The 11,896-nt window shown below is 38.2% G+C and overlaps 1 protein-coding gene across 5 annotated transcripts in view; it reads right to left on the bottom strand.

Moving 5' to 3' along the window:
* Chd6 (chromodomain helicase DNA binding protein 6) overlaps positions 1-11,663 on the bottom strand; it is a 211,559-nt gene extending 199,896 nt beyond the window's left edge. For 2 of the 5 annotated variants that reach the window (XM_071608931.1, XM_071608932.1), the window contains exon 1: positions 11,567-11,663. The gene's annotated coding sequence lies outside the window, so the exon portion shown is untranslated. The remainder of the gene's footprint in view (positions 1-11,566) is intronic. The other 3 variants (XM_071608934.1, XM_027945243.3, XM_071608933.1) reach the window with 2 other exon arrangements.
* Between the last annotated feature and the right edge of the window lie 233 nt (positions 11,664-11,896).

Here is an 11,896-nt window from a genome sequence, read left to right on the forward strand (position 1 = left end):
AAGTCAGGTTCTATGCCATAAAGTTATTTTCTTAAGTTGTTACTATAAATCAAAAATACTGGGCTAGGGCTATTGCTCAGTGGTAGAGCACTTGTCTAGCATGTGCGAGGCACTAGGTTCGATTCTCAGCAACACATATAAATAAATGAATAAGATAAAAATCCATTAACATCTAAAAACAATTTTAAAAAAATATTTAGTTTTATTCTTAAGGTACTCCTTTCACATGTTGTTGGATACTTTACCTGGATTCTTTATTCTACCTGGATTTTTTATTTTAAAAGGTTGTACTAGTACTAAAGGGTTTGACACAGAGGCCAAGAGTTAAAGGAAACTTACTTATTTGTGCTAATATATACAGTATGGATAAACCAAACCCATAGAAGACTTACTTTTTAAATTCATGCACTTTAACTTTAATCTCAGAGTTCTGATTAAAATTGACCAAAAAGTTTCATTTCCATCCACTCTCATCCCCAAGGGAGGTTTTATTTAATGATTTAAAAAAGAGAGAGAGAGAGAGAAAAGTAAACAAAATAGAAATGTTTTAAGTACTCAAATATAAGTACCTGAGAAAAGGAAAACTGACTTTACTGAAGGCAAGTATTTATTGAAGACCTTCTATGTACAAATCTCTATCAGGAATTCAAAGTACAAAGAATGAATGTTGCATCTGCAGGGACCCCAATTTTGTTGGAGAAATCAACCATACAGAAAATTAAAGAAAAAAAAAATAATGGCTGGTTCTGTCTTTCCTTGTCCTGGCTCTTAGCCACGCCATCACAATAGTTTCCTAATTCATTACTCTATTGGCAAGACCCTCTAAACTAGTGATTCTCAAACTTGGGTACAAAATGGAATTCCCTAGGAAGTAACAAGTCCCTCCTCCAGAGAAGCTGATTTGATTGTGTGCAACAAGGGCACATATATATACACATTTTTTTCCATACTGGAGATTTAACCTGGGGTGCTTTAATACTGAGCTATATCCCCAGCCCTTTTTGTTTTTTATTTTGAGACAGGGTCTCACTAAGTTGCTTAGGTCCTTGCTAAGTTGCTGGAGCTGGCTTTGAACTTGTGATCCTCCTGCTTCAGCCTCCCAAATTACTGGAATTACATGCATGCGCCACAGTGCCCGGCGATTCCCTATTTTTAAAAATTATAATATCTAATTCTTATCATGCTTACAACACCAGGCATTGTTCCAAGACTTGACATAAATTAACTCATTTGCTCAAAACAACCATGACACGTTATTCCCATTTTAGATGAGGAAACTGAAGCACAAGGAGGATCACACAGTCAGTAAGTGGCAGAGCTGAGATTCAAACCCAGGTAGTTTGTCTACAGAATCTATGCCTTTCTCCACTATGCTATAATGACTGCTTATTCACTGTCAGGCCACCATCCTATTAATAAAGCTAATCATGGTCTTCTGAGAAATTTACTTACAAATTATTAGAGATGTGAAGGATATTTAATTAAAGCAAGGAACTATCCTTATGTCATAAAAGGTGGAATTTTAGAAGGCAGCAGAAGTAGATAACTGATTGCAAAAAAAGAAATGGAAGTTTTTACAGAATGACACTAAGAAAGACAAATTCGGTAAGACGCACCCCTGAAACTTTTAGAAGCATTTGTAAGGAGGGACAGAACACAGGAGTAAATGTAAGCTTTCACACAGAGGTGCCATGGGCAGGACCCATATTTTATATGTAACAGTGGGAAGTAAGATAGTAGCACCCAAGGAAAGGCAGCACACTGAGGTGGCTTAAGAATACAGGACCCCTGGGCTGGAATTGTGGCTCAGCGGTAGAGCGCTCCCCTAGCACGGGCAGGACCCGGGTTCAATCCTCAGCACCACATAAAAATAAATGATTTGTGTTGTGTCCATCTACACCAAAAAAAAAAAAAAAAAAAAAAAGAATACAGGACCCGAGCTGGGGTTGTGGCCCAGTGGTAAAGCACTGGCCTAGCATGTGCGAGGCACTGGGTTGGTGCTCAGGAGCACCATATAAAAATAAATAAATAGAATAAAAGTATTGAGAGGAAAAAAAAACCCACTTAGTGGCTTTAAAACAAACATCTATTTGCTATGAAACCACTGCATATTTATTTCAAAAGAAAAAGTACCTGCCTAGAAGTGACACACATTGCTTCCACTCAAATTTTATATCCAAAGCAATTCACACAGCCATGTCGAACTTCAAAGTAATGGAAGTACAATTCCACCATGTGTCCAGAAGAAAAAAAATCAGAATACTGGTAAAAAAATCCTAACAACCACCACACCAGGCAAGAACCAAACTCCACATCTGGCACAAAGTAAGCACTCAGTAATGGATAGCTATTATTATTACCATGATTCCTGAGGGGTCTGGAACCTATTCTAATAACCCCAAGTCATAAAAGTAAATAAGCTGAATAAGTAGATGAGAAAAAAATCTTATCATGCACATTATTTGTAATAAAGCAAAGTGAATGTACAGTATCTCATCATGATATAAGGGGCAGGACGAAGTTTCTAGTAAGCAAAAAATAGTAAGTGAGAATTACCAAAACAGTATAACAAGGATTTAACCAAACTGTTTTCTAGTAAACAGACAGTAAAAAAGTTTAACTAAAACAAAGCCACTAATTCTTATTCATTTAAGACAAGTAAAATTTTGTTGATAATATCTTCACTGTTTTAAAGAACATTTTAAAATTATACAGACTTTCAAAGATGTACTCCTAATCTCAGAACACATTTTCCCCCGTAAAATCTTAAGGGAAATTCTTCTATGTGACTTTTCAAGACTCCCTAACCCTTGGAAGTTAGGGAAGAAATCCTATACAATAAAATGAGAATTGATTTAATCATAAATTAGCCATAGATTAGCTCTGTGGCTTCACAAAATATTTACATGACAAGGCCAACTTCCATCATCCATCAAATGATGAGACAGGACTAGATCCTCAGAAGTAACTTCCTACTCTACTCTTCTGCATTCAAAAAAACAGAAGGAAGCTTTATTTTAGGAGAATCTAATTATAATGTCAACATTTGTAAGATCTGGTAACTCTTAAATCTTAAACTAGAATAACTGCCTCAACCACACCAATAACAGCAGCAACAAAATTTAGTTTAAGAGTAAACATGCAGCTGGGCACCATGGCAAATGCCTTTAATCTCAATGGCTTAGGAGACTAAGGCAGGAGGATCACGAGTTTAAAACCAACCTCAGCAACTTAGCAAGGCCATAAGCAACTTAGCAAGACCCTGTCTCTAAATAAAATAAAAATATTATAAAGGGTTGGGAATGTAGCTCAATGACTAAGTACCCTTGGACTTAATCCCCAGTACTGAGGAGGAAAAAAAGAAAGAGTAAACATGCAGCAGGGAGCCATGGTATACATATCCCAGCTACTTGAGAGGCTGAGGCAGGAAGATCATGAGATCAAGGCCAACCTGAGCAACTTGGCAAGACCCTGTCTCAAAAATAAATAAAGAGTGAACATGCAACACAATCAATAATACCCAGAGAAGAGGCCAGCTAATATGAAACACTGCAAACAGAGAAGAATGGACAGAAAATTACTATTATGGGCAAATAAGGAAACTGGTATTTGTGTATGGCTTATGAAATCATTGTCTTTTACTAAGATCTCCAACATTCCAGCAACCAGCAGCAGTGATGAGAACATACTCCAAGCAAGGAACCTCCAAACTTTAAGTTTGGGATCTGTCAAACTATCAGACCTCAATAGATGGGTTTTCTAATTCTTTAAAGACCTCATATCAAGGATTCAAATCACATGCCCAAAGATCTAGAACTTGAAACCCTTTGGAGCCCAAAGCAGAGGTTACAAAATGTCAAGCCCCCAATCAGGGATATTCATGCCATTTTCAGTTAAACAGAAGCCCTTGCCCAGACAACCTACCACATCTTCACTCACTGAATCCTGAGAATGGGAAAACAGAGTTGATTTATAATAAATACCAATGAAAAACAATACTGCATTAACTCATGCTATAACCAAAACAAATACTGCAGCATCATAAATTTTGCTTAGTTGGCAACTCCAGCCATAATCTTTAAAGAACCTCTAACATTCTAAGCCTGTAAACTACACTTAACACCATTTTCTCTCTTTCTTTAAGAGTCACTGCCTAAATGACCAATAATTTCCTTCTTGAAAACCTCAAACCCAGCAAATATGTTTAATAAAACTGTTATTTGGTTCGACTCATTTTATTATGACTGAACAGCATTTTAAAAAGGTATGATTCTACATGTGGACCTTCACTTAACTTCTATAGCCAAAATTCCATCTACTCGTCAATGACAAAATAATTTCCAATTCTGCAATGGATATTGATGAATATACTAGAATCAATGCTATCCTTGGTTTTTTGGAGTTTAAAAGTTGACATTTAAGCAGCTGGAGAAGGGAAAAGAACTATATGTAACTCTGAATAAGCAAAAGAAATCCCAACTTTTATCAAATTAATTCTTAATTATATAGGAAAGAGACAGGAAAAAAATCAGTCTTTCAAGGGAGCAAAAAAAAAAAAATAAAAATAAAAACAAAAAACAAATTCCCTTTATACACTATTAAACCATCCTGTAAGACTACTGACAGAAATACTTTATAGTAAAATTGACCTGAAATACTTTAAAGTAAAAATCTCACTACTTAAGTAATGAGAGCCCTCATAGTCGGCATTATTTCTAATGAAAACTGGAGAACTATAGCACTGCATTTACAAGAAAGTCTCAGAAGCCACACTGAAAGACACCACACATGTTAGCCATGCACTGGTTACCTTACTGTTTCGTTAGGCTTTGAGACACAGTGAAACTTATTTTCTAATCCTACTATTTTCTGAACATTTAAATCAACATCCAGATAAAAATAAATAGGTAAATACAAATGGGTAAACAGTGTCAAGTTTAATTATATGACCTGCTTACTTTCATTTTAGGTTAAAAGGCATTCTTGTTCCATATTATATTTTCCCTCACAGCTGAAGAAAAAAAAAAAAATCATGTACCATTGCTCCAAAGGAAGTTCAAACTAAAGGGTCTAGAACTGCTGTCCAATACTAGTGCCACCAGCCATATGTGGCCATTTGATTTTAAACTAATATCAAATACAATTAAAATTCTTTTCTTTAATTATACTCACCACATTTTAAGGGCTCAAAAGCTCCATGTGGCTAGTAGCTACTTTGCAGGTGCAGGACATTTCCATCATAGCAGGGAGTTCTCGACAGTTCTGGTCTAGAACAATGTCTCTCAAACTTCAACTACTTTAACTCAAACTTTAACAGCTTGTTTATAAAAAAAACACATTTTAACAGCTTGTTAAAATATAGATTCCTGGTTCTCCAACTCAGGTAGTCAATTTCAGTAGGTCTTACATTACAAATTTCAACGTATTGAGGATATTTATGCCCATCACTTTAAATGCTGCTCTAGGTAAAGGACTAGCTTTTGTTTTTGTTCTTTCTCAATCCATCATTTCTAAAATAGCAGAAAAATGAATTAATAAGAAAAAATAAAAGACAATATAAACTAATTTTTTATTATTAGTTTAATAGCCAAATCATTTTTCTAGCAAATGGCTATAAAAGCATCTACATGCTTCTTTATAAGGCCTGTACAGACCTGCATAAATCTATGAAATATTTGGAATAGCCAGATCTAGAAAGTTTTATTTTACATTTTTACAATCATCTTTCTGAAGCTTCTCAGTAACAATCTCTTTTATGTCCTCTATCACTTCCTCAACATATTTTAAAAATCCAAGGCAAAACTGTTAATTCCATTAAGCAGCGCACACCTAAGACCCATAAAGAAATACTATACCCGGTTTGCTTAAAGAAGCAATCTGATGGTGTCATCATTTATAATGTGATCTGATTCTGTCCCACAATCAGCAATGACAGCTTAACTTTTTCATGTGAACCCTAATTGAATTTAGACTGCTAACGCTGCAAGAATGGTTAAGCCAAAATATACAACAAAAAATAATAGTCTCTGTGTTATGTAAAATTTATTTCAATAAATAAAACCTATGATCTGAACCTAGCTGGCCAAACATAAGCTTTCAAAGGATTTCTGAGAACAGAGATGATTTTTCTTGAACCCAAAGTAAACAGCCCTGGTACATTTCTTTACTCCTGTACACTTAAGGAAAGACAAACCAGTGTCAGTGCCCTGTACCAAACTGCCTAAAGCTAAGGTATTTTCCCTAGTCTACATATCAAAATAAACTGACTCTTCTACTCAACTTCTGGACTGGTCCAACAAATGGACTTGTATAAAAAAATCACCAGGATAATTTGAAGTTTAGTCAACCTCCTAGAGCTACTAGAAATTTATCAATTTGTTTTTATTTCAATAAGTCATAAAATAAGGCCCTGAGAACTTTAGTATGACATACTTTTTCTATAGTAATGCCTGATTTAATGGAACTTTATATATATATGCATGTTCTCTGTGAAATAATGTTCACAGACATTATTTTAAGAGGAACTTCTCTTAATAATAGAAGTTACAAGACATCTCATAAAAAGTCTGGGAAATATAAAATAGAGGAATTCTTTTTAATTATTCCACTTCAATATAAGAAAGAAGATCCTTTCTCTCCTAATGTATTGAATGAAGCAATAATAGAATGAATACAAAGTAGTATTCAAAGCAAGAAAATGTCACAAGCTTTTGCCACAACCACCCCTTCTGACCTATTGGCTGAGGCAGATGGCTGAAACCAAGAGGCACAGGACTCTGTAAAACTGTCTTGCAATTGTCCCATATTTCTTATTCCAACCTTTAACTCTATGAGGTGGCAAGGATATGCAACAGCTTCCATTAAACCATAGGGAGGGAAGAATTCTGGGGATAATCCCAGGGAATATCTGGATACTGCCCAGCGGGATGCAGAAATAATTCACAGAGCCCAAGCCAACTGATAGAGGCTGAGACCGCAGGATGTGCCAAAGGGCAAAAAGGCCCAAAGAAGTTACCCTCCAGACAGAAGATTTTGCTCCTGCAAAACAACTGTTTTTGGAATGGCCTAAACCAATAATCCTTAATTCCCACCCCATCTCACCATCACCCACAAATGGGTGGAAAAGAATAGAGTAGGAGAATGGTTTGAGAATCACAAAAAGCAATGACTTCTCTTCCTATAAAAACATACTCAAATCTAATTTTGCATACTATTTTGTGGCATTCTAGCCCAACTAATGACTCCCTAGGGGTCTATGAGCCCTAGAATAAAAAGCCTCAACCTATCTAGGTAGAAACTAACAGTTATATGTTACCACAGTAGTTAGACCTTCTTTTAACCTGAATCCTGGCCTTCTGTATAAAAGCAATTGTGGAATTAAAAAAAAAAAAAAAAAATCCCAGAACATAATACTCTGGTCACATAGTATAGAAGAAAATTCAAAACAGACTTAAGTTTTAACAATTTGATTAAAAATCATACTATGGATCCATAAAATTAGATCAATGAACACCTCTTCAAGAATCTTAAGAGACAGAAAAATAAAAATTTCCTTTCACTTATTTAGAAAATTCTAAATCACTTTCTATGTGTGTTTGCATTTACATCCTCAGGTTACCTTAAAGTTCTATTTCTAGTTTTTCTGAAATTTTCAAGTACTGTCTTACTATGTTAACTTCTTCTGAAATAATTAGCAAATAAAAGCACCATAAGAACCTGTTAAAAATCAGGGTTTTTTTTTTCTTACTAAAAGTTTTACTATCCTTTCTTATGACTATAAAGAAAAAAAAGTTCATTAATTAAAACATAAAACCCTGGTTCTGAAAATAGGAGCTATTCAAGTGATGTCATACACAGCATCACAGATTCTCAAAGTACCAGAATAGAACAATGATGGCAAACCACCTAAAAAATAAAAGTAAAAGGATGTATAGAATCACTATAATAGACTATAAAACTCAACAAATACAGGTACTTCAGGCAAAAATAAACATTTTTCTCTTAATTTCATGCAAATGATTTCGTTCAGAAATGGGAACAGGGATGGATATTTTAAAATAACTTCATTTTACTACCTTCAGGACTTTTATGGAAGTAACAATTTCTCATGAGGGTATCAACGCCTCCACAACGGGAACGAAAGAAAAGAACATTTTGGCAAGGAAAAAGTGACTGCATTCTCTCTCTCTGCACTTCATGGTTTATAATGCACCCAGCTATGCCTAAACTCCTAAGTGCACTATATTGAGAAAAAGGGGAAAGGGTGCCCTCACTGTATTTCAATGCCCCTCTTTGGTGACAAATTCCTGAAAAGGAAAACTAAAAATGAAGATGTGTACAGGAAATGTGTGTTGGTTTAGCTAACACCACACTACTAAAACATGATAGCACACTCAAACTTTTAAAGAAATCTTTGGAGAGTGAGTTGCTGGTGAAAATAAAATGTGCTTTGGAACCAGATGATGATTTCAAACTCTGGCTCTTATCATTTATTAGCTTTTATGGGCTTGAATAAGTTAATTCATTTTTCCCAGCTGCAGTCCAGCTTCATGAAGTGGCTATCAAAGGAGGGAAACTTTTTCATCTCTGTAGCCCCAGTATATGGCTGAGTGCTGGATACACACCAGGTATTCAATCAATGCTAGTTCTTTTTGCTCCTCTCACAAGTATGTCACATTCCATTGCAAACAAAAATGTTCTCTAGGTAATAGATATCTAAGCCCTAGCCATTATGTATTTCAAAGAGTTTTCAATATAATAACCTGGGACAGGTGAATGTAGGCAGTCCCATAAAATTCTCTGCAGTTTTTCACTTGAATTAAACTAAAACTTTAATAAGTGATATAAGAGACCAAATATCTGTTTTAAGATTTGTGATACTTGGGGAAAGGAGGGAGTAACAGCAGTCTGCTCAGTTTATTTGGATATTGTCATTGTCCCGTAGCAAAGATATTTTTGCATATAGAGACTTCAAATCCTAAAACCTATTCAAAAACGTTCTATGGGTGACTCAAAGTCTTCCCATGAAAGCTGAAAAACATATGTACTCACAGAAAGAGTGAAGCCTGGATTGCAGAACCTCACAGTTTTAACACAGGAAGACTAACCACAAACCTTGCTTGAGACTAGTCTGAACTTCCAAGAAAACCAAAAATTTCTTTGAAACTTCTACAAACTAAAGAGATCTCCAAGACATAGTAACTCCAGGGCTTATTATTTCTGATAAGCTTTCTGCAATACTAGATTGGCAATATTACAAATAAGATGTGGTTCCTAAAGAGAAAATTTTGCTTCAGATTTTCTTTAGTATTTGAAATCATATAAAAGGAACATCAATAAATACAAAACTAACTGCCAAAGGATCTTCCAGAAATTGTAGCAGGATTAGTTCTGATTTTCCCACTTCACTTCTAACTGGTCCTTCAACTTTAGTGTGGTTTTGCCTAAAGTAATACACTGACAAGCAGAGAACCTCCAACTATATTAATAATAAATTACAAAAATAATCGTAAAGATAGGAATATTTAAAAGTTGTGGTAAAAGTGATCATATTGAAAGATATTGTATGCTATAACGGAAGGGCTAAATGTGAAAAGCAAAGAAGTAACTACAGAATAAAAACTATGACTCCAGGGAAACTGTAACACCACACTTAGACACAACACTAATTTCACAAGAGATCTACTCTGCCCATGGACAGACTACACTAAGAACAGCATCACAGTTATTTTACTATGTGGGAGATTCCAAGGCTAATAAAAAGGGGATGGGAGCGAGATGTGTACAGGTTAGTTTTCAAGATCCATTAATCAAGAAAAAAGTTTAAATATAAAATGAATCATAATCCATCTATGAAATCTGCCCTGGGCAGACAGGACTCCAAAATTAGTAATCTCACCACACATTTTCCCAGGCCTTAGGTTAAAGTGTTGCATTGCTTACATGAAACCACCTGCTTTGGTTGGCACAAACCATGTTACTTGACAATTCATGTCTAATCATTTTATCATACACAAATCTCAAGCTTTCTTTCTCCTGCCAGAAAGCCACAAGTTTCACAAAACCCTCTCTCTGAGGTTGCCAATCCGATCTTCCAATCTGGCTTCCAGTAAAACTACAGGGCCATACCCAATGATGGGACAGACTCCCAGGAAGTCAAAATGCTCACAATTAGCCTTGGGAACACAGCAGAGTGGTCTCTGTTCAGACTTTTCCAAATGTTATATGCAGGTCCCATGAAATCTGTCGAAATTTCAGGGCCTAGAGGGATGGTATTCTTATATACCATTTGGTAAACAATAATCAAATCTATGGCAAGATATTCCGGACACCCTGAAAATTGCAAATATTTAAAATATATTTTTCTCTATTCATGGATCTGTTACACCAGAAATGAACAGTTTTCAAGGGGTGGAGAATAAAGCACACACAGCCCCAGAGATAGATGCTCAGAGATGCCATGGAGTCACTAGAAACCTTGGCCAGATTACTAATGGTCCATAAACCCTAATTTGGAGAACACGGCCTACAAGCTCAAAATTGAATTATACTGCCTTATTAGATCCCACAGTAGTGAAACCACAGTCATATTAGTCATAACTAAAACTAGGAATACTCTATGTACACAAATATAAAGTGACTGCTTATGCATTTTTAATTGGATCAAATAAAACTGAAGCTGCAAACAAACTCAAATTTCAATTATCTCACTAGTGCGGGGATTTCCTAATAACATCTTTTTAAAAACCAAGAAGCTGCCAACCCTCTGCACATCTGACAGGCATGTCCCTAGAAATTTGGAAACAACGGACTCCGTTACTTCTCAAGAGCCAAGAAAATAAATACCCTGAAGGGAACATTTTTTTCTTTTTATTTTCAAGCTCAAACATGCAATCTAACAGTGCACAAAACTTGGCAGCGGGGTTGCTGGACCCCTCCTGGTCTCCAATATTCAGGACGAGTGCGCGCTAGTGCGTAAGAAGGGGGCGGGAAGGGTGCAAGATCCGAGGACGCGCCGGGGCCCCCGCCCCCTCCCGGAGCAGCAGCCTGGCACCAGCCCACCCTCCTCCACCCCTGCAAACAGACGCAGGACGCAAATAGAGCAACTTCTCTGCTGGGGTGACGGCGGGAACAGCGGTCACCCCCGCCCCTCCCAGGCTCCGGGGGTCCCACGGTGTCCGCCCCGGGGGACCTCCGATCGCCCCGCCCCGAGGCCCGCGGCCGGGGTCTGCCGGACCCCCGCCCCTGCGCATGGCCCACAGCGGCGCACTCCCAAGGACGGCCGCCCGGCCCGAGCGCGGCACGAGCGCTAGCGGGAGCCGGGCGCGGCGGAGGCCGGCCCTTCGCCTCAGGCCTCGGGCCGCAGCCTGCCCTCCGCAAGGCCGCCCGACCGCCGGCCCCGCTCGGACCCCCGCCTGACCGGGCCTCGGCGCCGCCGCAGCCCCTCATCCCGGCTCCATTCATAGGGGCACCCCAGCCCAGGCAGCGGGGCGGGGCCGGGGACCCGCGGACAAGGCCAGTCCGCCGAGGCCGGAGAAGAAAATAAAAAGTTAAGAGAAGAACTTACCTAAAATGGCTCCTGCAGCAGCCAAAATACAAACAGCTATTATTTGGTGAAGTTTAGCTCAGACACCCTGCAAGGACACCCTAACCCAGCGTGGGCCCGCCTTCTCTGCCGCGCCATTGGGCTTCGCCAGCCCAAAACACAAATTTATTGGTCAGCTGGGCTGCCGCTCAGACAGAAGCCCATTTCAAGCTTGCTTGCAGAGGCGAGTGATGGGCTCGCTCCATTGTGCTCGTATTTGCATGGATGTGATCGCGGCGCTGATTGGCCCACGCTGGGGCCGCTCCGCCCCCCGCCTCGAGCCCCCAGCCTCGGAGACGCCGCTGCGCGCGG

The sequence above is a fragment of the Marmota flaviventris genome, chromosome 2 (genome assembly GCF_047511675.1).
Source record: "Marmota flaviventris isolate mMarFla1 chromosome 2, mMarFla1.hap1, whole genome shotgun sequence".
Classification (NCBI taxonomy): Eukaryota; Metazoa; Chordata; class Mammalia; order Rodentia; family Sciuridae; genus Marmota; species Marmota flaviventris.